Source organism: Myodes glareolus, chromosome X (assembly GCF_982192425.1).
Source record: "Myodes glareolus chromosome X, mMyoGla1.1, whole genome shotgun sequence".
NCBI lineage: Eukaryota > Metazoa > Chordata > Mammalia > Rodentia > Cricetidae > Myodes > Myodes glareolus.
The window spans coordinates 20,704,470-20,730,919 of NC_142053.1; the positions used below are offsets into that span (position 1 = coordinate 20,704,470).

A 26,450-nucleotide genomic window follows, 5' to 3' on the forward strand; every position below is an offset into this window, starting at 1 on the left:
TTGCGTGTGCATGTTTGCACGTGTGTATGTGTGTGTGTATAATTTCTGAGCCATGCAGGAATAAGTTCCTGTGTTTCTTAAATTTAAAAAAAAGATATATTTACATGGATGTGTGTATATACACCAAATGTGTGTGGGTGCCTGCAGAGGCCAGAGGAAAACATTGGATCCCCTGGAGCTGCAGTTACAGGCTGGCAACAAAACTTGGGTCCCTTGGAAGAACAGCAAATACTCTAACTGCTCAGTCATCTCTCCTGCCCCTGCTATGTCCTTTTGCCATATGCTGGTTTGGAGTTTCGTTTTTAACTCTCGGTTACAAGATATCCCAGATTCATACTTTCCTTGTCCTAGGGGATCAGCCATTTCTCCAAGGAGCTCTGATTCAGTTAGAGAATGGTGGTAAAATCTAAGGGCACCAGGTAACATTATTGCCACAAGGGCATAATTGTTCAGAGGCCTTAGGACACAGAGAATACATGCATATGTATGCCACGTAAACAGACATGTGCAGACATGTATATCTGTCTAATCGAAATCCATGAGTTCTGTTGTGGTGCACACTTGAAATACCAGCATTCAAGAGACTAAGGCAGGAGTATTTTGAGTTCCAGGCCAGTCTAGGCTATTTAGACCTTGTCTCAATAAAAGAAAAATCCTAAGTTCATACTAGTACCCCTGATTTCAGTTCACCATCATGAGTCATTCCAGGGCCCTCACTAAACATTTGGAACTCTGTTAGACCCCTGATTCTTTTATCCCCCCAAATCATTTACTCCTTTTTACTATATGTAGCCGGTTTCCAACCTTGCCAGCCACCACTTGGACTTCTTCAGGAAGAACGCTCTCCTAAGTCTAACCCTTTGTGGCTCCCTGCATTGCTGCCCCTACAGAAGGAAGAAAAAGGGAAGGGGGTCTGAAACAACACAAAACAAAAACTCATTTTAAATTCTGGTGATTAACCCACCATATACCTACAAGTTTCTTCTCATTTATGTCTGATGTTTACAACTCATTTTTTTTTCCCCTGTGATCTGTTCGTTTCTTTTGAGGCATATTTATTTCTGGCCATGGAGCCCAGGCTGGCTTAGAATTGAGATCCTCCTTGCTCAGCCTCCCAAGTGCTGGGATTACAGGTTTGTGCCACCAGGCCTAAATGTAGATCTTATCTTTTTTTAAAAAGGGGGGGGGAGGTGAATAGGTGTGTTGACGCATAAAACGCAAACACCCATGGTTCCAGAAGGCATCTCAGAAGGTGCACAGAAGGCTGGAGCTGAATCTTTCGTCTCATGCTCCCCCAATTAATGTATCCCAGTGGCTTGAGGCTGAATCTTGAACAAACTTGGGCTAGAAAGAGGAATCAGGTAGATGGAGCTAGGCACAGACTGAACAAAGCTCCATTCCAAAGATATAATAATGCTATAATGCCTAAGGAGGCTGGAGAGGGACTGACTTTGTGTGTTTAGGATCTGAGAGTGTAGCTGTGTGTGCAGACCTCAGCAGAGAAGGTCAGGAGGAGAAGGGGGAGACGGGGGGGGGGGGGGGGATTCTGCCAATCATCAACATTTAGGCGTCTGGTCAAAGAAAAGAGAAGGTGGTAGGGAGGTAGGAGACTCCTGCAGCCGACTGCTTCTGTGAAGCAGAGGAGGGAGTGACTCACAAGGTCAATTAACATGTGGCCTGATAACTTCCCACTGTATCTGATCATTTGGAAGTCCCTAGGACTTTTCTGTGGCTGTGCTTTTGGTTGCAGTTTAAATAGATGCCCCCGGAACAAGGAGACTGTGTGGCTAGTTGGTCCGATGTCTTCTAATCCCAACCCTCTCACCTTTCTTGATCTGTGATTGATTCCAATTTGTTCCCCCCTTTTATCCTGTGTCCTACGCAGTTAATGCTGTAGCTGAAAAAGAATAGTCACTCAATAAAATTGTGCTGGCTGACACTCCCACACTCCAACCTATAGAGGGAGCTGAAGGAATGTCACTCTCACTCATAGGCGGGGCTAAAGGAAAATCACAGGGGAATGGTAACCTATAGGAGAAGCTGACACAGAATCTCCAGGAAAGTATTTCCCAGACATCATAAACCCTAGGAGGAGCATTGGTGGCCCGCCTTCCAGACATCTCTGAGGAGGACTTGCACGAGGAGTCTTTGTCAAGGAGTTCCATCTTAGGTAATATTTATTAATATTCTCTTTCTCTCTCTGGTACGTGATACTGATTTTCCATTTACGTGAATGATATGGTTTTCTATTGGAATAAATGTAGAAAATAAGATTTCTAAAGACCTGTGTTTTAAAAATTAACAGCAAAGAAAAAGCTGATCTAGAGAAACGTGTTAGGGATGCAATGGTTCTAAGTGATATTCAGATATGGTCCAAATCATAGGGATAAATAGACATAAGAACTTTGATACAGGAACCCAATGGGTCATGCTGGCATGTAGAAATGTGAGGAGCTGTTTAACCTGTGTGGAATGCTCTTTGGGGGGGGGGTATTTTTTGGATTTCCTTTGGGGGATTCTGCTCTTTCCTCTGTAAAGTGTGGTAAGAAAGGACTGGTTGCCTCACCTTTAACTTCTTGGAAAACAACCCCATCTTGTCTTCAAGGACAAGAGGGAACTTGCAGAAGGCTTAGGGGATAGGGGCCTAAAAGCCCTTCAGGGCTTTGCTTGCTTATCTCTCTGATTAAAGGAGAGCTAAGGTCAGAATGCATTCTGCAGAGAAAGAAAATTCTGGTCAAGTTCCTGAGGCCTGGTGCTTTGGGCCCCCAACTTTTCAGGCTAATTCCTCTGATGACTAGGGTGACTACACTGAAATCTAAGTGGGGTGAATCTGTCCTCTGGGCTCTTCTCCCTTTGGGGCCTGGGGAATTCTGGAAAGAAAGGGGACTGTGTTTGCAGGTGAAGGGTCAAGAAGTCTAGGATTTCTGCCATGAGTGGTAGCCTGTACTTGTAATCCTAGCACGTGGAAAGCTGAGGCAGGAGGATGGAGAGTTTGAGGTTAGCCTGGTCCATATAGCAAGACTCTGTCTCAAGACATTCTTTTATTCTACATTCATTTTAATTCATTTTTAGATGAAGAGGGGGAAACTCGGGAAAAAGTTCAAATCTTAAAAATGTTGAAGGGAAGCTTCCCTCCCCTCACATTCTTTTTACAAATACTATGATAGTTTGGTCTGTGTAAATAAGTTCCTTGTTCTGTACATACATAAGCACATTTGAGGTGGTTCCTCATGCACATATTAAAACACTTTTTGACGTTTTAAAGACAGAGTCTTGGTACATAGCTTAGGCTAGTCACAAACTTGCTGTGTAGCCCAAGCTGGCATTACACTGAAAATCCTCCTGCTTCATCTTCCTACCTACTGAGATTACAGGGCTGAGCCACCATGCCTACCTTAAATTTTTTTTGAAGTGTCACATACATATAAAAGGTACATCGTGAAGAATTATAGATTTTTTGTTATATGTAGTATAACAACGTTTGTAGTTGTTTTTATGTATAAAACATATGTGTTTTCTGTATATGTATGTATATATATATATCAATAGTTTTATTTACTTCCTGAGGCCTGGTGCTTTGGGCCCCCAAATTTTCAGGCTAACTCCTCTGATGACTAGGGTGACTACACTGAAATCTAAGTGGGGTGAATCTGTCCTCTGGGCTCTTCTCCCTTTGGGGCCTGGGGAGTTCTGAAAAGAGAGAGGACTGTGCTTTTAGCTGAAGGGTCAAGAATTCTAGAATTTCTGCCATGTATGGCGACATGTACTTGTAATCCCAGCACATGGAAAGCAGAGGCAGGAGGATTTATTCAGTTGTGGGCATTCCTAGAGAAAGAAGAACTAGAAGCGGTGTTCACTGAGAGTTCAAGAATATTCTGTTAGCCTGGTGTGGTGGCACACACCTTTATTCCTGGGGAGGCAGAGGCAGGTGGATATTTGTGAGTTCGGGGCTAGTCTGGTCTACAGACTGAGTTCCTCAGCAGTCAGGGCTACACAGTGAGACCCTTGTCTCAAAACAAAAATGTGTTTTATGTTGAGCAAGGTGATGGGACTGTGGGTTCACTTTTCACATCTATATTGTAATCTCTTTTATGAACATTTGACAATTTTAATTAATTCTGAATTGATAGTCATTTAGATTTTTAATTCTTTTTACATTTATTTATTTCCTATTTCTCACGTGTATACACATGGTTGAGAATGCCACAGTATGTCTGTGGAGGTCAAAGGACAACCTGAGGCAGTCAGTTCTCTCCTTACACCACGTGGGCTTGGGAACTGTCTCAGCTCATCCGGCTTGGTGTCAAATGTCCTTACCCCCTGAGCCATCTCACTTACCCCATTACATTTTTTTATAATGTATTAGTGTGTATAACTAAAGGACCTTATATCTTTGTTTTTGTTTCTTTCTGTATTTCTCTAAGAAACATTTGGGGAAGCATGGATTTTCACTGTGTCTCAGAGGCTGAACCCCAACTTCTGATTCTCCTGCCTCAGCCTGCCGAGTAGCTGAGATTACAGTTGTGTGCTCACATGTCTAGGAGAGATTCTTAGGAGTCCTAAATTGCTAGGTGAAAAGGCGGGCGGACATTTGCCCTCATTTTCCTTTTGGAAAGGTGACACACGTTCAGGGCATATGTAAAAATTCTTGGGCTTGGCTGCACGCGACTTGCACAATAAACCAATAAATTTCCAGCCCCCAATTCTAGCCAAAGCACTTTTGACGACTGACGGCTTCTGGGGGAGGGAGACTCAGTTTTCTTTAAGGGTGTGGCCCCTGCTAGGTCGACCGCATTCCAGTGGACACGTGGCACTCGGAGATGTATGGGCAGCACAAACTGGACCAAGTGGGTGATAAAAGAAGCGGGGGAAGAGGGCGCTATGTTGATGTGCCTAGTTTGGAAAGGCAGATTTGAAAGGAGTTTAAGGGGAGGATTGGAGGTGGATATTATCAAAATACATTGTTTGCATGTATGAAATTCTCAAAGAATTCATAAAACATATTTAAATTTTAAAATTAAAATCAAACTGGCCAAAGGGTATAATATATCTTTCCTCTCAAGAAACCAATGGCAACAGCGTCTGCAGATTCTCCGAGGGGATAACCTGTGGATTGCATATGTATTTCAATATTTTATAGGCACTGCTTAAATCATGCCTCCAACTTACAAAGATCATACCAGTTTATGAGCTCCTATTTTCCCCAGAAATTATTCAAAGGTTCTAGAAACACCTGATTTAAAAGAATAGATATCATTTATTCATTGGATATAAATTCGGATGCTTCAAAATTCTAAATGAATTCCCTGCCACCTCCCACGTCTACCATAGCTCCTTCCCCCCAGAAGCAATCGTTTTCTGTTTCTGTGCATGCTTAAAGAGAAAGTTTCATGGACCAAAAACTATATCCACATATTCTTTTTCTCCCCCCAAATTTTACACAATGAGTTGCATATTTATCTTTGCATGGTGGGGGGCATTGTTTTTGAAAAAGAATCTCAACCCGTAGCCCCATCTGGCCTGCTATGCAGCTCAGGCTGGCCTGTAAAAGATCCTGTTGTCTCTCAAGCAAGTATTAACCAGGCCCAACCCTGCTTGGCTTCTGGCAGGGGTGGGGGTGGGGAAGGACTCAGTTATCTTTAAGGGGCTGACCACTGGGAGATTGACCATGCTCCAGTGAGTATATAGGCAACACAAATTGGAATTGGTATATATTTTTTTCTTCTTAGTCTTTTGAGGAGAGCCAACACAGGCGGGTAGACATGGGAGGACTGAGAAGTGAATATGATTGAGGTGCATTATGTGAAATTCCCAAATAATCGATATAAATATTATGTTAAAAAAGAAGTAAAAAATAAAAAGGCTCTCAAGTGATCTAATGGAAGAATGGATTTTAAAAATGATACACAATAAAATATTATTTATTCAAAAATATTCCTGTTGTCTCAGCGACCCAAAGACTGGGATGAGCCATCGTGACAGATAGCTTACATTGTCCCTTACCTCCTCAAAATAACCATTGTTTATTTTCCTCATTACTCTGTGTGGAAGCTAGATGGTTCTTTTGTTCAGGGGCCCACACAACTGATCTTAACTTATCAGTTAAGTCAGTTGGAGAACCGTTGATCTGTCGTGGCTCCAACTGGTATTATCAGGCCTTACCGCCAGGGTCTGTTAGCCTCCTCCAGACGTCTAGTCTAAGCTATTTCTCATTGTGATGCCACGAGCCAATCTGAGACCTCCTGGCTTCGCCTTTTATGACACTTACCTACCTGTTCTTTTCTTTTTCTTCTTTAATTGTGTGTGTGTGTGTGATTTAGACAGGACCTTATGTAGCCCAAATTATCCTCCAACCACGCAGCCAAGGCTGGCCTTGAACTCCTGATCTGTGCTGCCTGCCTGACTCCTACCCCAATTTATTTTTCTTTGTTTTTTTTTTAAATATGATTTTGCTTTGTAGCCCAGACTGGTGCTTGACACTTTTTTTTAATACAAAAATCTTACTATGTAATCCTAGCTGGCTTAAATCTCACTATGTAGACCATGCTGGCCTTGAACATGTTTTGTGGTGATCCTTCTGCCTCAACTTCCCAAGTACCTGGGATTACAGGTGTCATTTTTGTTTATTTGCTTGTTTTTCTTCTCCCTTGTTGTTTTGAGGCCTCCAACTTCATGTAGCCAGGGAGAGATTTGAATCCTTTACTTGGAATGATACTATTTGTTTCATGTCTGTTTCCATACTGGATGGGCAGATATGTGAGGGTAATGACCAAGACTTCCTTTTTGCATTATGTTAATACTCAATTAGCATTTGCTGGATGAATAAATGGTGGAACTGCTCGGTCCTCATTCTCACCAGAAACAGCCCACCACCTACTTTTTTTTCTAAAAAAAAAAAGAAGAATGAACAACAGGGAGGCAAGGAGTAGAATCTAAATTCATATTTTCTCTAGTCTCTTTCACTTTCAATTCTTGCTCACTTTCCATGCCAGTGTCTCCCTCCTATCCTTTCTCCCAAATTCATGTTTTCATTTGTTAAATAAAACTTTCAGCAGTGTCTGTGTGCATAAGCTATGTGCCTTCATCAAAAGTGAGAGAAGTTGGAACTTCTCAAGAGAAGTCAGACACTAGCATATCAAGTGTGTTGAAGCACCCTGCTTCCTCATCTTTCTGTAATGATGTCCTCACGGAGCAAAACTAGACCCCTGAGAAATAACCAATGCTAAAATCATTCCAACATAGGCTTCATCTTCCTGCTGCAACTGCTTCCCACCATCTCACTGCAAACACACAGGATCTTTACTTTTGCTAACTAACTTGCAACTCTAACCGCTATTACTTCATTTCTTTAAGAAAATGAATTCTGGGCACCAGAAATAAATATATCAATAGACGTTTAAAATGGAATCCATTGCCAAATTGGCAATTGCATATTTATGAGCGCCTGTTGGTGGAATTTATTAAGGAGCCCTTAAGCTAGCAATTACGGTGCGGTAGGTGTGATTTCATTTCCTTTCTTCCCTATCCCTCCTCCTTTTCTTTTTTAAATAATTTTTTGATTCAGGGTCTCACTTTGTCACCCCGATTGGCCTGGAACTCACTATGTAGATCAGGCTGGCCTCAAGCTCACAGAGAACTGCCCATCTGTGCCGCTTGAGTGCTAGTGTTAAAGGCGTGAATACCATTCCCGACCTTAAAGGGTTTTTGTTGTTGTTGTTGTTGTTGTTTTGTTGTATTGAGATAAGGTCTTTTTATACAGACCAGGATAGCCTTGTACCTATGATCCTCCTACCTCTGTCTCCAGGCTACTGGTATGGTACACACCCTACCTGATCATCATTGGTTTTTGTTTGTTTGTTTTTCTACCACTAGGAATCCTTGATGCATTTTATATTGTTTTCAATGTATAGAATAAGTCCTTTATATGTTGATTTTTTGCCTCAGAAGTTGAATGAGTCACTTGATTTCACAAGCCTAGAATAACGAACTTTCCCTAAGATGGTCATTGTAAAAGGAGCCTCTTGGTAACAGATCCCATTGTCGCTGATACGGTAATTATAAATTAACCCTATAAACTTTGCTTTGTCATTTTGCCCACTCGAAGGGCATTTTAGAAAAAAATCACATGTGTTAGACAGAGCAACTTGATCCTGCGAAAAATGTGTTTTCTTCCTATTTTTATAGGTGGTTTAGAGTTTTGATGGACTATATAAATAAACATGCTGATTAGCAGAGATTTATTACAGTAAAATGGTGTGTGTGTGTGTGTGTGTGTGTGTGTGTTTAAATTAGGATAACTCCAGATTTCAGTTTAAATTTTGGGGAATAATCTTTCCATAAGGTAACAAGAATGTACTGCCTGCCACTTGAAGACTGTGTGAGATGCGGGAGTGGAGGGGGGGGGGGGGGGGAAGAATTGTCTAAAGTGGAAATAAAAAGTCTCCGTAATTACACCAGGTGGAGACAGCTGTGCCCATGGAATTTTCTACGCAATCAAGCACATTTTCTATATGCTGCGCTAATTTGTTCTATGAAAGCACTTAAACATTGAGGATGTTTTTGAAAAGAACTCAATGCCATCCAGGATATTGAAGTTTTATGGGTTAGCACCCTACTGTGATGAGCTGAACAGACTAAGCGAGGATTCAGAGTCTAGAATCCAGTCCTAGAAGCCCTGTTTCAATTACCTGCAGATGTCAGTGTGGGTCTGAGTGTGATTCAACGGCGTGTTCCAGGATGTGGTCAGATAGCTGAAGCCCAGTTGTGAACCAGTTGCTTATTAAACAAACACCAGTTCCTTGTGGATGAGAAATATGAGCTGTGAGGGCCTTTATGCACATGAAATCAATCAACCTCTCTCTCTCTCTCTCTCTCTCTCTCGCTCTCGCTCTCGCTCTCGCTCTCTCAAAACTTAAACAGGCATGGAAACTCTAGTTAAACAGTTTGCAGATTATGCCCCCTTGTTCCCACTCCTGATGGTCCGACCAGCCTTTCTTTGATTAGTTGTAGTGCTAGACAAGCGGAGTTAATGTCTTTGGGTTTATTAAATTTGACTTCAAACCAGATGGCCAGCCTGAGGTTGCATTAGGAGCTGGGTTGGGCTATTTTTTCGCTGTTAAAATGTGTTTAAGCACAAAGCTAAAAACGTATGATCACCACTGTGAAAGTGTATCCACGTTGCCACTGCTTGTGGCCCATCCTTTCTGTTCTGCAGGAGTCTCCTTCTCATCCATCCCTGGGGCATGTGCGGTCAGAGCATTTATTCAGCTAGGAAACTCTCAGATATACTTGTGTTGCCTTATTATGTCAAAACACCTTTGATTCCCAGACCGTGACCCAACTCTATCTGCCATCTGCTTCATAGCTCACAAGCTTCCTCTCAACTATAATTATATATTTATTTATGACATGTGTGTATGCATATGTATGTATGTGTGTGTATATATATGTGTGTGTGTGTGTACATAAGTTGTTGGTGGCTTATGTTTTCCTAGCAACAGAATCTTTGGAAGAAGACTGAGAGAAGGAAGTCTTTCTGGAAGAGTAAGTTTCTTTTTAAAAGAATCGATTTATGGGTTTTCCTTTTTTACTTTTATTTTACCTCATTTTGATTTATAATTTATTCAGTTAGTTTTGAAACAGTTTCTCACTTTGTAGCACAGAACCAAACTCCCATGTAGTCCAGGTTGCCCTTGAACTCATGATGGTCACCTTACCTATAGCCTCCTAAATGCTGGGGTTACAGACATGAACCACAAAGCCTTGTTCTTCTCTTTTCTCTTCTTCTATCTTTTATATTTGTAAAAGATGTTTCTTCATCTGCTGAGTTTCTTCCAGTATAAAAAGGCCATGTTACCGGCCCAAACAATCTGCCTTTTATATAATTTCCATCTAAATTGTCCAGTCAAGGTTCACTTGGGGAGTTATTTTTATTACTTTGATTATTTTGTACATAACTGAACGCTCTCTTAAATCTGTTTGTCTTTTAGAAGCAAACTATACAAATCTCTGTGAAAAACTACCCTGACCTTGCGGCTGGAAAAGGGCACAGAGTATCAGGACATCCCACATCTGTCCAGTGTAAATTTCTCCTGTGTTTTTTTTCCTGGTCTTCTTGGTGTGACTTACGCGTTTGAAATATTGAATTTACACGCTGAGAACATTTGTCAGAGCCCGCTGGTCTTTCAGTTACATGTAACAAAATCAAGGCTCTTATTCTGCCTTGGCAGCGTTTCTCTTATTTTCGCCAAGGCGAACGAACTACGTGTTCCTAAGTACCCACGTTCTTAGCTTTCTCATCAGCCCAGCTGCATGTGTGCTGAAAGTGGCGGGGAGGCAAAGGTAGAAAACAGTGTCTGCCTTCCCTCTCGGTTAGCTCGGGGTAGCTCGTGTTGTTGAAGGTTGCTGTGGACTTCCTGCACGCATCTCAGGCCGGGAACAAATGCTGTCCTGTCGGCTTCTTTCACATAACACCCACGTCTAATTTGCTTCAGGCTTATGGCATGGTATTGCCCTGGTGTAAGTGACTGGTGTTCCGTTATGATATCCAGCAATTGTGGAGGTCTCTAGGAAGAAGCAACACAGAGGCTGTTTACCCACTTCCCGTTCCCTCAAAAAAGGGAGAGACAATGCAAGGGGGAAAGAATTTCTGTGCTGTCCTGGGAGACTAGTGTAAAGAAAGGACTGCGGTAGAACAGCATAGCTCTGTTACTTTGACCAAGGATGCCCGATGCCTTTTAGTGTGCAGGCTTTCTTTCAAACACCTCATAGCCTCACACAGCTTCCACAGAAAGGACAGAGTACTTCTCAGAGTTAACTGTCCCCCATGGTGGCGCAACGGGCAGAGCTAGCTGGATGTGAGAGACAGGCTTCTATGTTTCACTGGCGCCATTCATGGGTAATATAAACATTTATTCTTGGCACTTTTTCTGTAATGTCAGTCATATAGGTGAGAATTAGTCACTTAAATGGTAAGATTGAGACTCAGTTCTGTTTGTTTGTTTTTAAAGATTTATTCAATTTTTTATTCTCCAAAATGATTTTTTGAATTTTTATGTATATAGCTATTTGCCTATGTATATGTTTGTATATCATGCCTGGTGCTTGCAGGGGTCTAAAGAAGACATAAGATCCCCGAGGGACAAAAATCATAGGTTTCTTTTCCTTTATGGCTGCTTACAATGTCATTGCATATATGGGTCATATTTCTGTTAGCCTTTCATCTATTCATGGATATCTAGCCTGCTTTCATATCTTGCCTCTGCTGAGGAGGGCAGCAATAACCCATATTCTTCGAGCAGATAGGTAAAGCCATATGACAGAAGGTTAGCTCACAAGAGGAGGGCTGGCTGAAGAGCAGAGCAGGCTATGAAGATGGGGGAGGGGAAGGATGAAAACTCCTAAAGAAAGAAAGTTCATTGTCTGGTTGACCCGGCACTTCTTTAACATTGGTCACGCATAAGAGGCCAGAGATAGGAGGTGCAGACCAGGGTAGAGACGTTTTAGGAGGGCGAGGACTGAAAGCAAAACCGGAAGGATGCTGCACAGATCTTCAGCAGCCACACTCTGCGAAGACTGTACAGATCCCACAAGACCAAGAAAAGGAAAGTGGCACTCCTTCTAAAACTTAGGTGGCATCCTAGAAACTGGTCGCTAGGAGTGTAGGACAGTCCCTGTGTAATAGTTCTTGCTGCTGGTGGATCAAAAGGCAGCTTTCTTCCAGAAATCAAGTAGACTACGTGTGATGCTAGAAAGAAATCAGAGGAACCTACCAAACAATGCTGTGCAGTAGAATTGTCTGTGATGCTAACAGTGTGCCACATTTATGACATCCCATTCCGTGCTTGGGGTACTGAAAACTTGAAACATGCCAAACATAATCACAAAACTGAACGTTGCCATTGCTTCCGTTTCAGTTGCCTTCCATTTGAATTGGTGCGTACAGTCACTGGCTGCCATAGAGGATAGTGGAGAGCTAGAGCAAGAGGATAGAGACGGAAGCCCAGTGTGGAAAGGGAGAAATTCTAGAGCAGATTGGGAGGTAGTGATATTCAGGAAAAAAAATCATCTGGGAACAAGATGGCTCAATGGGCAAAATGCTTGCTGTGCAAGGCCTGACTTCATTCCCTGGAACTAACATAAAGGTAGAAGGACAGAACCAACCCCATTAAAATTTCCTCTGACCTACACATGCATATCATAGCGCATGCATTTTTCTCCCAGCCACACATAAACAATACATTTTCCAAAAACAAATTAAATCTTTATCTATGCAATGCGCTCTCACACTTCTCACCGCTAAGGGTATGGGTGTGTGTGTGTGTGGGTGGGTGGGTGTGGGTGTGGGTGTGTGACCTGACCACAGTTTCAAATTTTCATCAATATAATTGTCATGTTTTGAGGAAGAGGCTTGGGGGTGGGCTTAAGGAGGAAAATTAGAATCTGCACAATATAATATGTGTAAAGAACAACAGGCGTGTGATGGAAAGAAAAGTGAAGGCAGCAGCGTGAACTGCAGGTCTAAATGTCCTAACGTGGCTCAAATTTCCATGAAGTCAAATGGGTGTCATTCCAGAGCAAGTTTCTCACGGCCTGAGAAAGACGCTTAAAGAATCTGAAGGAGGATTAGTATATAGCGTACCCTTAGAAAGTTATGCTCAAGTGTATCCCAAGAGCTGTGTATCCTAATTTAAACATTTCCTAGCGAATTCTAATTTTTTTTCCCGGTAAATCTAAGCCTTGGTAGTACACACTATTTTTAAAAGAATCTCACCAGACAGGTTGGGCCCCTCCTGCCTTGGTGGTGTTTGGGTAAGGCGACCTGACAGATTCCATTGCTTGCTCACCTCTTAATCGCACCGCTTTAGGGCTGCTCCCCCTCTCATCTCCGGTGATTGGATTAGGGCTGGCAGGGACTTCCTTATAGACATAAAGAGTATAGTATTATAGCATAGGGTAGTGTAAATCCATTTCTGTTTGACAAGCACCCTTCCTAGATGATCTTGGGGTGGGAGACAGGGTCAAGAGAAGCTTTTGACAATATGAAAACTTTTTGTGGAGAAGACAAGTGGAAGGCATGAGCAAATAGAAACTGACCAGACAGGATTTTTCTGTTATGTTTCAAAGAATTATGAACTAAAGGGGGTACTTTTTCAAGCCTAGGTATCAAACAGCAGTTTTAAAACCTTGATTTTTTTAAAAAAAAAAATAGAAATGTCTCATCAGTCTTTCTCTTGCTTCTTCTCCTTCTCCTTCTCCTTCTCCTTCTCTTTCTCCTTCTCCTTCTCCTTCTTCTTCTTTAATGTCACATACATGCTAGGCAACTGCTCTGGCCCTGGCTATATCTCCAGCTCTTCTTTTACCTACAGTCTTGAGACAGTCTCACTAAATTGGCCAAGATGTTCTTGAAATCACTCTGTGTTGTCTAGATGGGCCTTGACTTTGCATCCTCCCTCCTCTCCCTCCTGAGTATCTGGGATTACATGTCTATGCCACTAAGCCTAGCTCAATTTCGTATTTTTAAATGCAGAACAAAAGTATGCCCTTTAATTAGGCTTTCCCGTTAGGCTTTGCAGCACATTTTCTTTGCATCCATATACTCTTGGAAGTAGCTAATTTGCATTAAAAACCATGATGAATAATCCTTATTGGAGCATCCCCTACGATATAAGGCTGAAGCTGAGCACACATCTCATTTAGTACAGCCTGGTCACCAGAAAAGAGCATCATGGCCTCTCCATTCTTTATCATTCTAGCCAAGGCTTTAAGGGAAATAAAACAGATATTGGCATCTCAACTTGCCAATATCAGACCTAAGTAATTTCCTTTCTTGTCAGGCATTTTATCCCTAAAGAAAAGCAGTCCAGGGCAGCAGGACGACTCCATTGGTAAAAGTGCTTGACATACAAGCTTGACAACTTAACCTGAGTTCAGACACCATGAACTCCATCTTCAGAACCTAACCCCTGCATGTATTGTGTGCACGTGCATTCCTGCACACACATACATACACACACACACACACACACACACACACACACGCTGTGCTGGTTTGAATGGCAATGGCGCTCATAGGCTCATGTATTTGAATGCTTTGTCCCCGGTTAGTGAAACTGTTTAGGAAGGATTAGGAGGTGTGGCTTAGGAGGTGTGTCACTAAGGGTGGTCTTTGAAGTTACAAAAGCCCACACCATTCCTAATTAGCATTCTCTCTGCCTACACTTGTGAATGCTTCTCCATGTCTGCCTGTCTGCTGTCATGCTCCCCACCGTGGTGCTTGTAAAACTGTAAGCCCAATAAACCTTTCTCTACAAGTTGTGTTGGTCGTGGTATGTCTTCACAGCAATAGAAAAGTAACTCAAGCACATACACATCAGCATGTGTTCATGTGCACACACAAAATAATAAAATGATTAAGAGAATTTTGAAAGGAGAAGACATGCAACCTGTTATAAAATATCATGATTCCTCCATTTAACCCCTGACAATAAAAGTAGCTACTGGAGTTACTAAAGCAGATTGAAGATACAATTTCTAAAAGTAAAACCCAGCATGTTTCTAAGATACGAAGAAAACGTCATCTAAAAAGAAAAGCTGTTTCAATTGTTCAGAACCACTCAACATTCTTTGATATATCTTTGGAGTCTCTTTCCTATAAAAAAAAAATTTTAAAGTAGACCAATGTGAAGCAAGTTTACAAAAGAGAAAAGAACTTTGAGTATCATATTCTTTTTTTATGAGAAAAACGTCATGTTTGTTTGTTACTATTTACTTAGTCTTAAACCAACTTTATATTTAGAAGTTTACTTTTTAAGATACTAAGTAGCTTGAAGCAGGGCCAGAAAACAGGATTATGTTGTGCTACACTGATAAAAGCAGGAAGAGAAACAAATGACATGTCTAGTGATAATACCTGCCATTGTTCATAATCTCCTTCAAGTAGGTAATTCTTTGAAGTCAAAGGATTACTCTTCTGGGAATAAATTTAAAGAACATGAAGTTTTGTATTGAATCGAACAACAATTTTTGTTTTAATGTATCAATAGACTTTTAATATTTTCATTTACTTGGCCCTCAATGTGTACAAGAGTTCATTCTAAAGTGTAGCTTTGGGAATCATTATGGCTTGACATATGCTTTGTTTTTTTTTCTATCAACAAAAACACATCCCTTAAACATAAATTCCTTTTTCGATTAAGCTTTTTTTTTTTCAAGACAGGGTTTCCTTGTGTAACAGCCCTAGCTGTCCTGGAACTAGCTCTTGTAGACCAGGTTGACCTCAAACTCACAAAGATCCACCTGCCTCTGCCTCCTGAGTGCTGGAACTAAAGGTGTGCACCACCACCACCTAGCTCAATTAAGCAACTTTTAAGGAAACTGCTCAAACTAGTTCTATTGGATACCTGCAATGTTTGTCTTTACGTATACTAAAGTGTCGGTTGACTTTCCATGTTTCTTAACTATAAGGATGGATATGGTGGAGCACACCTGTAATCCTGGCACTTGAGAGTCAGAGGTAGGTAGGTCATGAGTTCAGTGCTAGCCTGGATGATGAGAGAGTTCAAATATGGCTTGAACGATGTGAGATCCCCATCTCAAAAAACAGTAACAATAGGTATCATGTATTTTGTTATTTGTTTAATAAGAAGTAATATCCACATAAAATTTTCTATAAACATAAATCTTGAAAACAAAAGAAAAGAAAAAAGAAAAGAAAGAAAAAGAGAGAAGAAAAACAGCTTAAACTAAACATGGTGGCATACATCTGTAATCCCGAGGATCTGATGCCCTCTTCTGAACTCCACGGGCACTGCACTCATTGTGCACATTACACACAGACACACATACAGATAAAGAAAAGTAAAAGAAATCTTTAAAGAGGGAAAGGAGATAGAGAGATGGCTCCGTGACTGAGCCCTGGCTGCTCTGTCCGGGCATCCATATTCAGTTCCCAGCATCCACAGCATGGCTCACAGCATCTGCAACTTCACTCCCTGGGATCCAACGCTCCTCTAATCCCAGCAAGCACTGCAGTGACATGGAATGGAGACACTAATGCAGACAAAACACCCATACACAAAACAAAAATAAACAAACCTTTTTTAAAAGAAAATCCTTCTTTTTAAAAAATGTTATTTGTCCTTTTCCTTTCTTCTCCCAATCCCTCCTGTATAACCCTCCTTGCTGTCTTTCAAATTTACAGTCTCATTTTAATTGCTTGATATTATCTGCGTATATATATATATATATATATATATTTCTAAATATATAGATGCAACCTTCTCAGTCTGTATTTTTAGGATTTATTTATTTATGTGTCTTAAGTGTCATTCCCCCCCTCCACCACCATGCAGTGCCCAATGAGGCCAGAAGAGGGCATTGGATCCTGGAATTACAAATGGTTGTGAGCTACCTGGAAGGTTCTAGAATTGTACGTGGGTCTTCTGGAAGAACAGCATGGACTAGAGACTGTAGAGACTGCGTTGGCTAATTTCTTCTCTTTCTGTCTTCCCTCTCTCCTTCCTTCCTCCCCTTCATTCCTTTCTGCCTTTATGAGACATTGTCTCTGCATGCACCCCAGGCTGGCCTCTGCCTCCCCAGTGCCTGTCACAACTCTGCTGCTGCCCTGTCACTCTGTCAGATGGTTCCACTGTGCTTTCCTATGCTGTGGAGTCGATGGTTTTATGGTAGAAAATGGGAAAATGCTTTTAAAGAGTTAAGTGGCCTCGTGCAAAACATTCATGCCATTATTGTTATTATAAATGTCCCCAGTAGGTTTCTAGAAGCTAGTGTTTTCCTACATCTGCTAATGGGCCCACCCATAGGAAATTTCCTGACTTTCAGGCCAGGGTTCTCTTTGGACCCTATAATGTCTCTTTTGAAAACGAATAAGCTGAGTGAGCAGCCGAGATTTTCTTAAGGAGGCCCTACTATTTCCCCACCCAACAGACATTTATTTTCTCTTCGCTGGCAGAGTGCAAACTTCACTACAGGCCACCAAACAAAATAGTGTCTTCTTTTCAAATCATTAAGCTCCGTGACCAGGCAGCTCGAAATATAGCAGGGTGTTTCCCAGGGAGGTCCGATCAACATTCTCCCCACCCCTGTACACATTCATCTTTCCTTCCCAGCAGAAAGCAAGCTGTCATAGAAACCACTGGGTCTGCGCTATTTTGGCTTCTTGGACAGCTCAGCTCTAGCCACAGCAAGCCAGTAACTGAACTTTTGGGTACAGAGTAGCCATAGGTTAATGAGAGGTTTCATTTAACTCTAGATGGTCAGTGTTGTTTCATCCCAACTCTTCCAGAGTATGTCATTGCCCAGAATGAAGAATCCTCAGGGCAATGCTTAGAAGTAAACTTAATGTGTTATACAGCAACTACAGACAAAACCCTCTGCTTTTGTGGTATAGTCTATTCCATACCATTTCTTTTGATTTAGCATACACAGTCTGAGGTTTTCAGAGTCATTTCAGAGTATATGGTACAGATCGGTTTGCTCCAACCCTGTAGTTCTTTCAACGCTGAGCAGAATGTTCTGTACACAATATTCACATGATTTGAAAAACAAATTCCGAGTCATGTTGAAAATACAATTTTTTGAAGTATTTGTAGTCCAAGAGCAATTGTACTGTTACTTATCCAAAAAGCCTGGAAGTCTCTTTGCTTCACTCCTTCGCCTCAAATCACATAGATTGGTTTAGCAGCCCACCGTATCTCCCTAACGAGGATGTATGCATACCTCTTGGCAGTATTGATGCTGGGGCCCATGAGTGGAGTTTGGGCATTGGTCAGCTTTGCCAATGACTGTGATAAATTATCTGTAATATATGGTATGTGATATGGTCAGTGGAGCCAAGCAAGTCACTTGGAGAGTGAATTATTGGCATTCTGGACAGAAAAGGTATTGGGTCAAATCCAAAAACAGCACTGAATTTTCCTACTCTGTAAGCAGCAAGAAAAATGAGGGCCAAAGTGACCACAATCCTATCTAGCTTCTCTATCTCCATTTACTAAGATGTTTTTAAAGTCGTTGATGTGAACTCCAGAAAGGCAGTGAAAATGGAGCCAACACAGAGAAATGTAAAGGGTGTCTTCCTGTCTCTTGGGATGGCTGGGCAGTTAGGCAGACAGGCCAGGGGAGGAAGGGTAAGTCAGCCTGCCCAGGGAGACAAGGCAGAGGTGAGACAAGGAACTGAAACTATTCCATAGGAGGTGTGGGAGTTTAGAAAATAAAAAACCGCTTCAGGAAGATGCAAATGAGGAGCGCTGTGCCCTAAGGTCCACAGGCCTTTCTTTGGTCGCACACCCTCTAAAACCATGGATCACACTGAGTTCTGCAGCCCCTTGCCTATGACTGAGTTTTTGCAGCTTTGCCTGTGTCTACATACATTGTCCTCAGCCTTGTCTTGGCTGATTCATTTCCAAGTTAGCAGAGAGAGCAAAGGAATGGAGAAGGGAGCAGATTAACCCCCGCCCCCCCCCCTTTCCTCTGAAACTAAAGCTGGTGTTTTTTAGCCCAGCACCTTCAAACAAAGGGAGAGCAAGTTAGTTTCCTTCTGGGAAAGGAAGGAACCCAGCTCCCTATGGCTTAGGTCGTGCTTGCTACCGAGGCATTAATCAGGGTCCTGACATAGCTGGAAAGGGCTGGTTTCCTATTCATGTATAGAATCATAAAGGGGCACAGCATTTAAACAAAAGGCCAAGGAAACCTCTCCCAAAGATCCTATCAACTGAAGTTATGGACCAAGCGGTCTGGCCAGAAGGGAAAGCCCATTTTAGAAAAGGAGCCTGTTTTTCCAGGCAGTGGCATTCCTGTTACTCCGGATATGACTATAGTTCCAAAGAGGTCACTGGGGTAGACCTTAACTTCAGCTGACTCTCAGGGAGAGGCCGATTGCTTGCAGCAAGGACTATTTTTCGTCATCTCTAGCATTAAGTAGCTCAGCTATACTATGCTTAAGATGGTGGCCATTGTGTTCTGATTGCTCACCATCCATTTACCCTCTCCATCATTGTTTAGCAGAAAACAGTTTTAGCTATTGCTTCGAGCTCCAGCAGATGGGGTCTAATTGACCTGAGTCAATCTTAATAATTTTATGCTCCTGGGATGTTTCAGATATACCTGGCTTTAGTACATAGCAATAAAAGCTAAAGGAACATTTGCTGTGGGTTTCTAAGGAAATGTTTTTCATCTCATACACACACACACACACACGCACACACACACACACACACACACAATTTTTAAGAAAAAAAAAAGAGGAGGAATGAGCATTGGCCGTACAGATCTGTAATCCCAGCTCTAGGGAGACTGAGGCAGGAGCTTCAAGAGTTCCAGGCCAGTCTGGGTTACATACTGAGGGTCTAGCTTTCAAAAATATAAAGAGGACAGAGGTGGGAGAAATGGCTCAGTGGTTAAAAGTACTTGTTGCTCGTCTAGAAGTCCCAGGTCCAGTTCCCAGCATCCACATGGCTGCACATAGCTGTCTGTAGCTCCAGTTCCAAGGTGCCTGACACCCTCTTCTGATCCCCACAGGCACCAGACCTGCACATATTGCACATACACAAATGTAGCCCAAATACTCATATGAATAAAAATAAAATAAAGAAATCTAAAAGGTCATAAAACATTAAGGTTCTAAATACTATATAAAATGTAAAATATTTAGAACAGTCTTACTTAGTATACAACAATAAACTTTGGGAACAGCCGCTTGGTGGTGGGCCTCGTGTTAAGCTCCCCACATATATTAGATAATAATCCGAGCCACAACCCAATGAGGTAGATACAATGATGATTATCATTATTCCTGTTTTAGAGCAGTCGTGACTGAGGCTTGCTAACATTAGTTCCAAAGATTGACAGCGATGGTCTTGTTTCTGAGAACCTTGTTATCTGCCTTACGTGTGTCTTCTAGACCCATTCTCACTGGTTTCAGTATTTTTTTTGCTGTGAAATTGTCTGTTCATGCCTGAACCATGCATCGTAGAAATAGAGAATGTTTGTCTTCATTATTTATTTTTATTTTTAAAATTATTTAATCTTTTATTACTTTTAGTGTATGTGTGTGTGTGTGTGTGTGTGTTCATATGTCTCTGCACCCATTTCCCTCTATCATGTGGGTCCTGAGAATTGAACTCAGGTCATCAGGCTTGACTGCAGGTGCCTTTGCTCACTGAGCCATCTTACCAGCCCTGTGTCTTTCCGTTCTCATCAAATGGCTCTCACTGTTTTCTGTTGGACTCTTTGCGTTCCCCACCTGGTAAGCTTCTTGCAGGTATCGACTGTGCTTTTTGCTTCCTACACTCTCTGCACAGCACCAAACAGAACATTGAGCACACAGCCCGCATTCAGTACATGCTGATAGAATTGAATTATGAACCATTGTCTCATGTTCCGACTTTCCTCAAGGGCTTTTAGTTAGAACATTTGGCTGGAATGCCACACAGACAAAACTGAATTAGGGGGAAAATGCACAGTCCATGTTGGAGTCGAGGCTTTAGGCTGAGCACTTCACATTACCTAATGCTCCGACTTCTTGTCAAGCTGGCTACTTTATTATCTGCTCTCACGAGCTCCGCTTTTCTTCGCCTACCTTCTGCGGAGGCGTTTTCTTCACATGCACTCTTAGCCCACCCTTCTCTCTCTCTCTAATCCTCCAGCGCGGCTTTTCGTCTTGCTGAAGAAGTCGCTGTTGTGGCCATCCAAGAGTGACTTAATTTGGAACATGTGGCGTTTCACGTCTGTCTTCACTTTCCTTCATTTTTTTTTCTGGTGTCTTTTTTTTCTAAATATTAACAGCTGGGTGTAGATGACAACAGCTCAGAGGTGACAACAGAAATAGGAGGCCCAGCCCTTTCTGTCTTTGTTGCTTATACTCAAAGAGGGGGAAAAGACAGGACATTCATACAGAACAAAACACACACATTTGGGGAGTCCAGCGTAGGAGGGAACTCAGAGGACTCATCAATTTGAACCTAATTTAGCCTCTCAAGGAAGTCAGCACCTAAGTCATTGCCAAAAGTTGTCTTACTCCTAGTTTGTCATTGTTCTTAGTTTTCAAATGTTCTTTTAATCTTATTTTTTAGGTACCTATTTGTTTGGCTTTCTAGGGCAAGGTTTCACTCTGGAGCCTTGGTTGGCCTCAAGCTGGCAGCGGTATCCCTGCCTTTGCCTCCTGTTGGGGTTACCGTGGTACAGCACCACACCTGGCCTGTTCCGACTCTGGACATTCAAAGCCGTCTCGGAGTTGAAAAAGAAAGCCAAAACTCTATTCTTTAATTTTTCTTCAACGTCCCAATCAGTGTGATCACACTCTTGTGTTCTCAGCGCCAGAGCAGGCAGGGAGGGAGGGCCAAAGCTTGCGTGGAGGCAAGAGTAGGCCTGTGTGCCCATCTTCAGTGATGATGTCCCCTTGAATTTACAGATTTGATCATTGCACTTAGGCGGCAATGCCCCCCCCCCCTTTAAACAGACATGCGTGAGAACTGCCTGAGCGAGGGTGGGAAAACACCCTTCCCCAAAGCCCCTTATTGAAGCCTCCAGTCTGGCCCTCTCTGCACCTGTGACTGTTTGAAATCTGCACCCTGCCAGCTTTGTTCCTTAGTAATCCCTGCTGAGGGAATTTGGGCCTGCTCTGCACAGCCACTTCCATCTGCACTTGGCTTTCGCCTTGAGTCCACAGTTCTGGCAAGTGCTAGCTTCTTCAAAGCCAGGGAGAGGAGAGTGCGCATTCAAAATCATCTGCCCGGGGTTGGGGGGGGGGGTGGAAAATGGAAAACATGCTCAGTTTGGAGGCATTTCATTCTTTGGAAAAATATGAAACCTCCACTGGTTTATTGTTTGTCGGCTGCCAAGTGCGTTCTTTTTTTCCCCCTTCAAGACAGAGGGAACTGTCTCTGAATCTCATTCTTTTTTCTGAGACAGGGTTTCTCTGTGTAGCCCTGGCTGTCCTGGAACTCACTCTGTAGATCAGGCTGGCCTCGAACTCACAGAGATTCGCCTGCCTCCCGAGTGCTGAGATTAAGGTCAAAAGCCACCAGGACCAACTTCTGAATCTCATTCTTAACCATACACAAATAATATGGAAAGTTACTGCTCCAACCCACACCAAAGTTACCAGATAAGATGGAGTTAGGCAGGATTCAGAAACAATTGTCAGTCATCACAATGGGGTCACGACTGCCCTGTTGGAGCAAACATACAGTACTGGCCTGTCAGTCCTCCATGGTTGAAAGTGTCTGCTCACAACTCAAACTTTCAGACACTTGTCTCTTAACTATTCTGCTGCGTACATCAGCCAAGAGAAAAATCTGCGTGATTTGGATGTTTGCACATTGCCTCTGGCGTTGTGGTTTCAATGAGCCAGAGTGGGAGGAAAGACTGTTAAGGGGTATACTTTTGTGTGAAAGGGCTGGCTTCAGATGGAACCTAGGACCTTATACCTGCTAAGCAAACACTCCACTGCTGAGCCGTGTTCCTAGCCCAAGGTGTGTGTGTGTGTGTGTGTGTGTGTGTGTGTGTGTGTGAGTGTGAGCGTGTGAGTGTATGTGTGCATGCGGGCATGTGTGCATGTTCATGTATGTGTACGCGTGCATGTGTGTGTGTTTGTTTTATTTTTTATTTGATAACCAGGAGTTTCTGGGGCTGGGGCTGCAGCTCAGTTAGTAGATGATCTGCCTAGCATACACAAAGCTGAGTTGAATGATCAGCATCACATAAACTGGGCATGGCAGCGCATGTTTATATATCCCAACAAACTGGAGGGAGATGCAGAAGGACCAAGAATCTAAGACTTAAACTCGACTACATAGTGAGTTTGAGACCTCTGCACTTGGCCTATACGAAACCCTGTCTTAAAAAAAAAAAAAAAAAAAAAAAAAAAAACAGGATAACAGGATGCCTCCTATTATATAGAGCAAAGTAGTTTAAACACGAACAACAAAACCTCATATAATTCAAAGGAAAAGGGAAAAAAACTCATAAAGCCAGCCTCTGTTTATTCAAAGCGTTGAGTACTTGGAAAATAGATTACAGAATCATCGACTTTTAAAACAGATTTTCACTGAAGTATAGAATACATAGAAAAAGGAATGTGAATCATTAGTGGACAACTTGAACTTTTCTTTGCTTTAGATGAAGTGTCCTTATGCTGTCCAGACTTGCTTCCGTCTCCTGGCTCAAGATATCCCCCTGTCCAGCCTCCCAAGTAGCTGGCACTGCAGGCACTCAGCACTGTGCGCTACTCTTTAGCTTGTTTTGAAATGAGCTGCTCATCTTTGGAAGGACTGTTCATAAATGTAAAACTCCATTTGGTGCATTCCTTTTTAAACTTTGCATACAAAATAATGGGTTTCAATATGGCATTTTCATGCATAATCATGGTAACTTACCTTCATTCATGCCCCTGCTGCCCGAGCCCTCCCCACTTGACAGTCCCAATCTTCCCCTGCACCACACCGGTCCCCACTTGCTTTCACATCACAAGTATATGTCTACATAGTAAAGTCTAGATGCTATCCATGAGAGGAAACATGATATTGTATCTGTCTCCCATTCCCCTTACCAGCCCCCCAGATTTCTTCCTCCTCTTCTAGTAGTCTCTTTTCTACCTTCAAATCACATTTATGTTTATATTAAAATCCAGATTCTACATATTACAAAGCATGCAACATTTATCATTTTTAGTCTGGCTTATTTTGCTTAACATGACTTGCCTAACATGCTGAATTTTTAAAATAAATGTACCCATGTAATCAGAACAAGGACACAGGATTAACTTCCCTGCATTAATTAATGAGCTGTGACTTTGGCAAAATGACTTTCATTTGGTGTCTGGAAACAACAAAAATTAAGCTGGGTATGTGGCACACACCTATAATTCCAGCACTTGAGAGGCAAAGGTTGGGAGGGTATCAGGGGTTTAAGGGTCGCTGAGCTATCTAGAGTTTGTGGCTAGTCTGAAATATGTGGCCCCTTTACAAAACAAACAAACAAATAAGTACCAACAAAACTGAAAGAAGGACTGTAGACGATGCAGTGGTGGGAAGAGCTTCCTCACAAGCCCAAGGAGTTTTGAGCCTTGGAACACACAGTACAAAGGGAGAACTGGCTCTGTTTTGTTGGTTGATTCTTTTTGTTGTTGTTGTTGTTTTGTGGGTTTTGGTCTCTGTTTGTTTTTTGAGGCAGGGTTTCTCTGTCTAGCCCTGGCAGTTTGAGAACTCACTCTATAGACCAGGCTGGCCTCGAACTCAAAGATCCACCTGCCTCTGCCTTCCCAGTGGTGGGATAAAGGCGTGCACCACCACCACCACCCTGCAAGAACTGACTCTTGAAAGTTGTTCTCTGACCTCCATATGCATGCCATTGAGTGCATGAACACACACAAAGAGAGAAGGAAAGAGAAGGAAAAAGAAAGGAAGGAAAGAAAGAAGGAAGAGAAGAAAGAAAAATGAAAGAAAGAGAGAGAAAGACAGACAGACAGAAAGGAAAGAAAGAAAGAAAGAAAGGAAGGAAGGAAGGAAGGAAGGAAGGAAGGAAGGAAGGAAGGAAGGAAGGAAGGAAGGAAGAAAGGTACGTATTCTATCACAGTTCTAGAGGCCAGAAATCTGAAATCAACTTTACAGCAAGACTTACTTTGCTGTCTCCTGGGACTTTAGAGAAAGCTCCTTCCACACTCTCACGGTTCTCAGTGTGCTCTGACTTGTGGCTACATCAGTCTAAAACTCTCTGCCTCCCTCTTCTCCCTCTGTTGGACCTTTCCTTCTTCTGCCTCTCATATGAACCCTGAACATTTGAGCCAAAGGCCTCCTCAGACGATCCAGGATGATCTCATCTTGAGATCCATAGCTTGGTTACATCTGCAAGACCCCTTCCTCAGGCATGGGGGCTCGTAGGTTTAATTGCACACTCAAGAAGTAGAGACAGGCGGATCGCTCTGAGTTAGAGGCCAGCCTGGTCGACATAGAGTTTAAGGGCAGCCAGGGACTCAGCCTTAAAAATGTTCTTCCTCAAACAAGGGCAACTTCACATTTGAGATGTGAATGTATCTTTCTTGGAGCCACCATTCAATCTCCTACATCCCTCATCTGTCCTCCCAGACATTCCCCTTTCAAATGTCACCACTGGTCTGGCCACTAACAGATTACTTTTTCTCTAAATTTGAGCTTTGTTCAGATGGACTCATATAAGACATTCCCTCTTATTAGATGGCTTTTTTTTTGCTCAGCATCATGCTTGTAAATTTAATATATTATCTGTAGCTCTTGACCATTCTTCTTGCTGCTGCATAGTATTCCACAGGTATTTGCCAGCACTGCCCTTTCTGTTCTTGATACAATTTTTGGTTTGTTTTCTGTCCTGACTAACACACTGCTAGGAACATTTCTGGTTTTGTTTCTTGAAAACCTAGGCTTGCTTTTCTATTAGGTTTACCTGGGGATGAAATTCATGGCTCCTAAGGTGTGTACATAGTCAGCTTAGATATATAATGTCAAAGAATTGCAGGTTGCCATTCTGGCTCAAGTATTTCATCAACATGCTGGGCCAAACTCAGGCTGGATTGCCATTATCAGATGATGCAACTGAAAGAGAGCTCAGGGACGGGGCATATGTGGAAGATAGGCTTAATCACTTCTTCCCTACCGTTAGGCCTCTTGTTTGCTGGCTCAGGATTAAGTGTCTCGGGCAAGCTCTCACTCTCACTTGTGTGGGCAAGGGAGTATTATTCATGGAGGACTTATTTATTTGTTTATTTATGTATGTGGTTCTGGGAATGGTACCCAGGACCTCACACATAGTAGACAAGCCTTCTATCACCGAGCTACGCTTCCAGCCTCTGAATGCCTTCATTTAAGGATCTGTTTTAAAAAAAAAAAAAAGCCATCTTTTGTACCCTGAGCTACGAAGAGCTAAAAGCAACTTTATGTTGAAAAATATAAACAACAACCATAAAATAATTTAGCAAAATACCTTTCCCACACCCTACTGTGTTATTTCTTAAAAAATGATTTGGTGTAGCAAAGTTATTACTTCTCAGAATTTTTTTCCCCGGGAAGAAATTTAAAAACTGAACATTTTGTGTCACTGTTCCCACGAATCTTTTTTTCAATTTGTCTTTAATAGTACAATATAAAACATGTTTTCTTGATGGAGTTATCTTTCTTTGGGATAACAAGACAATAAATCCATAACGACACATTTTTATGCACAGTTTTCCCCTGAATTCTTCATATAGATTATCAGGCTTCCTTGACTCCGGTCATATTTTTCACATAATAGTTTCCTGGAAATTTCCTAATTATTCCATCCTGTCGGATACCATCAGTTCTGCTGAGGGACAATTGTATCTAAACAAATCAACAGGTTTTGCGTCATTGTCTAAACATGAGGGAGAAACAGCCCTAAATGTTATGCTGGCACTTGGGTGGAAATGAAGAATTCTAAATCCC

At 42.2% G+C, this 26,450-nt stretch overlaps 1 protein-coding gene across 1 annotated transcript in view; it reads left to right on the plus strand.

Annotated features, from left to right (window-relative positions):
* Positions 1-2,038: 2,038 nt before the first annotated feature.
* The window catches only part of Plac1 (placenta associated 1), a 165,627-nt gene continuing 141,215 nt past the window's right edge, over positions 2,039-26,450 (plus strand). Inside the window, exon 1 of the mRNA XM_085684640.2 lies at positions 2,039-2,170. The gene's annotated coding sequence lies outside the window, so the exon portion shown is untranslated. The remainder of the gene's footprint in view (positions 2,171-26,450) is intronic.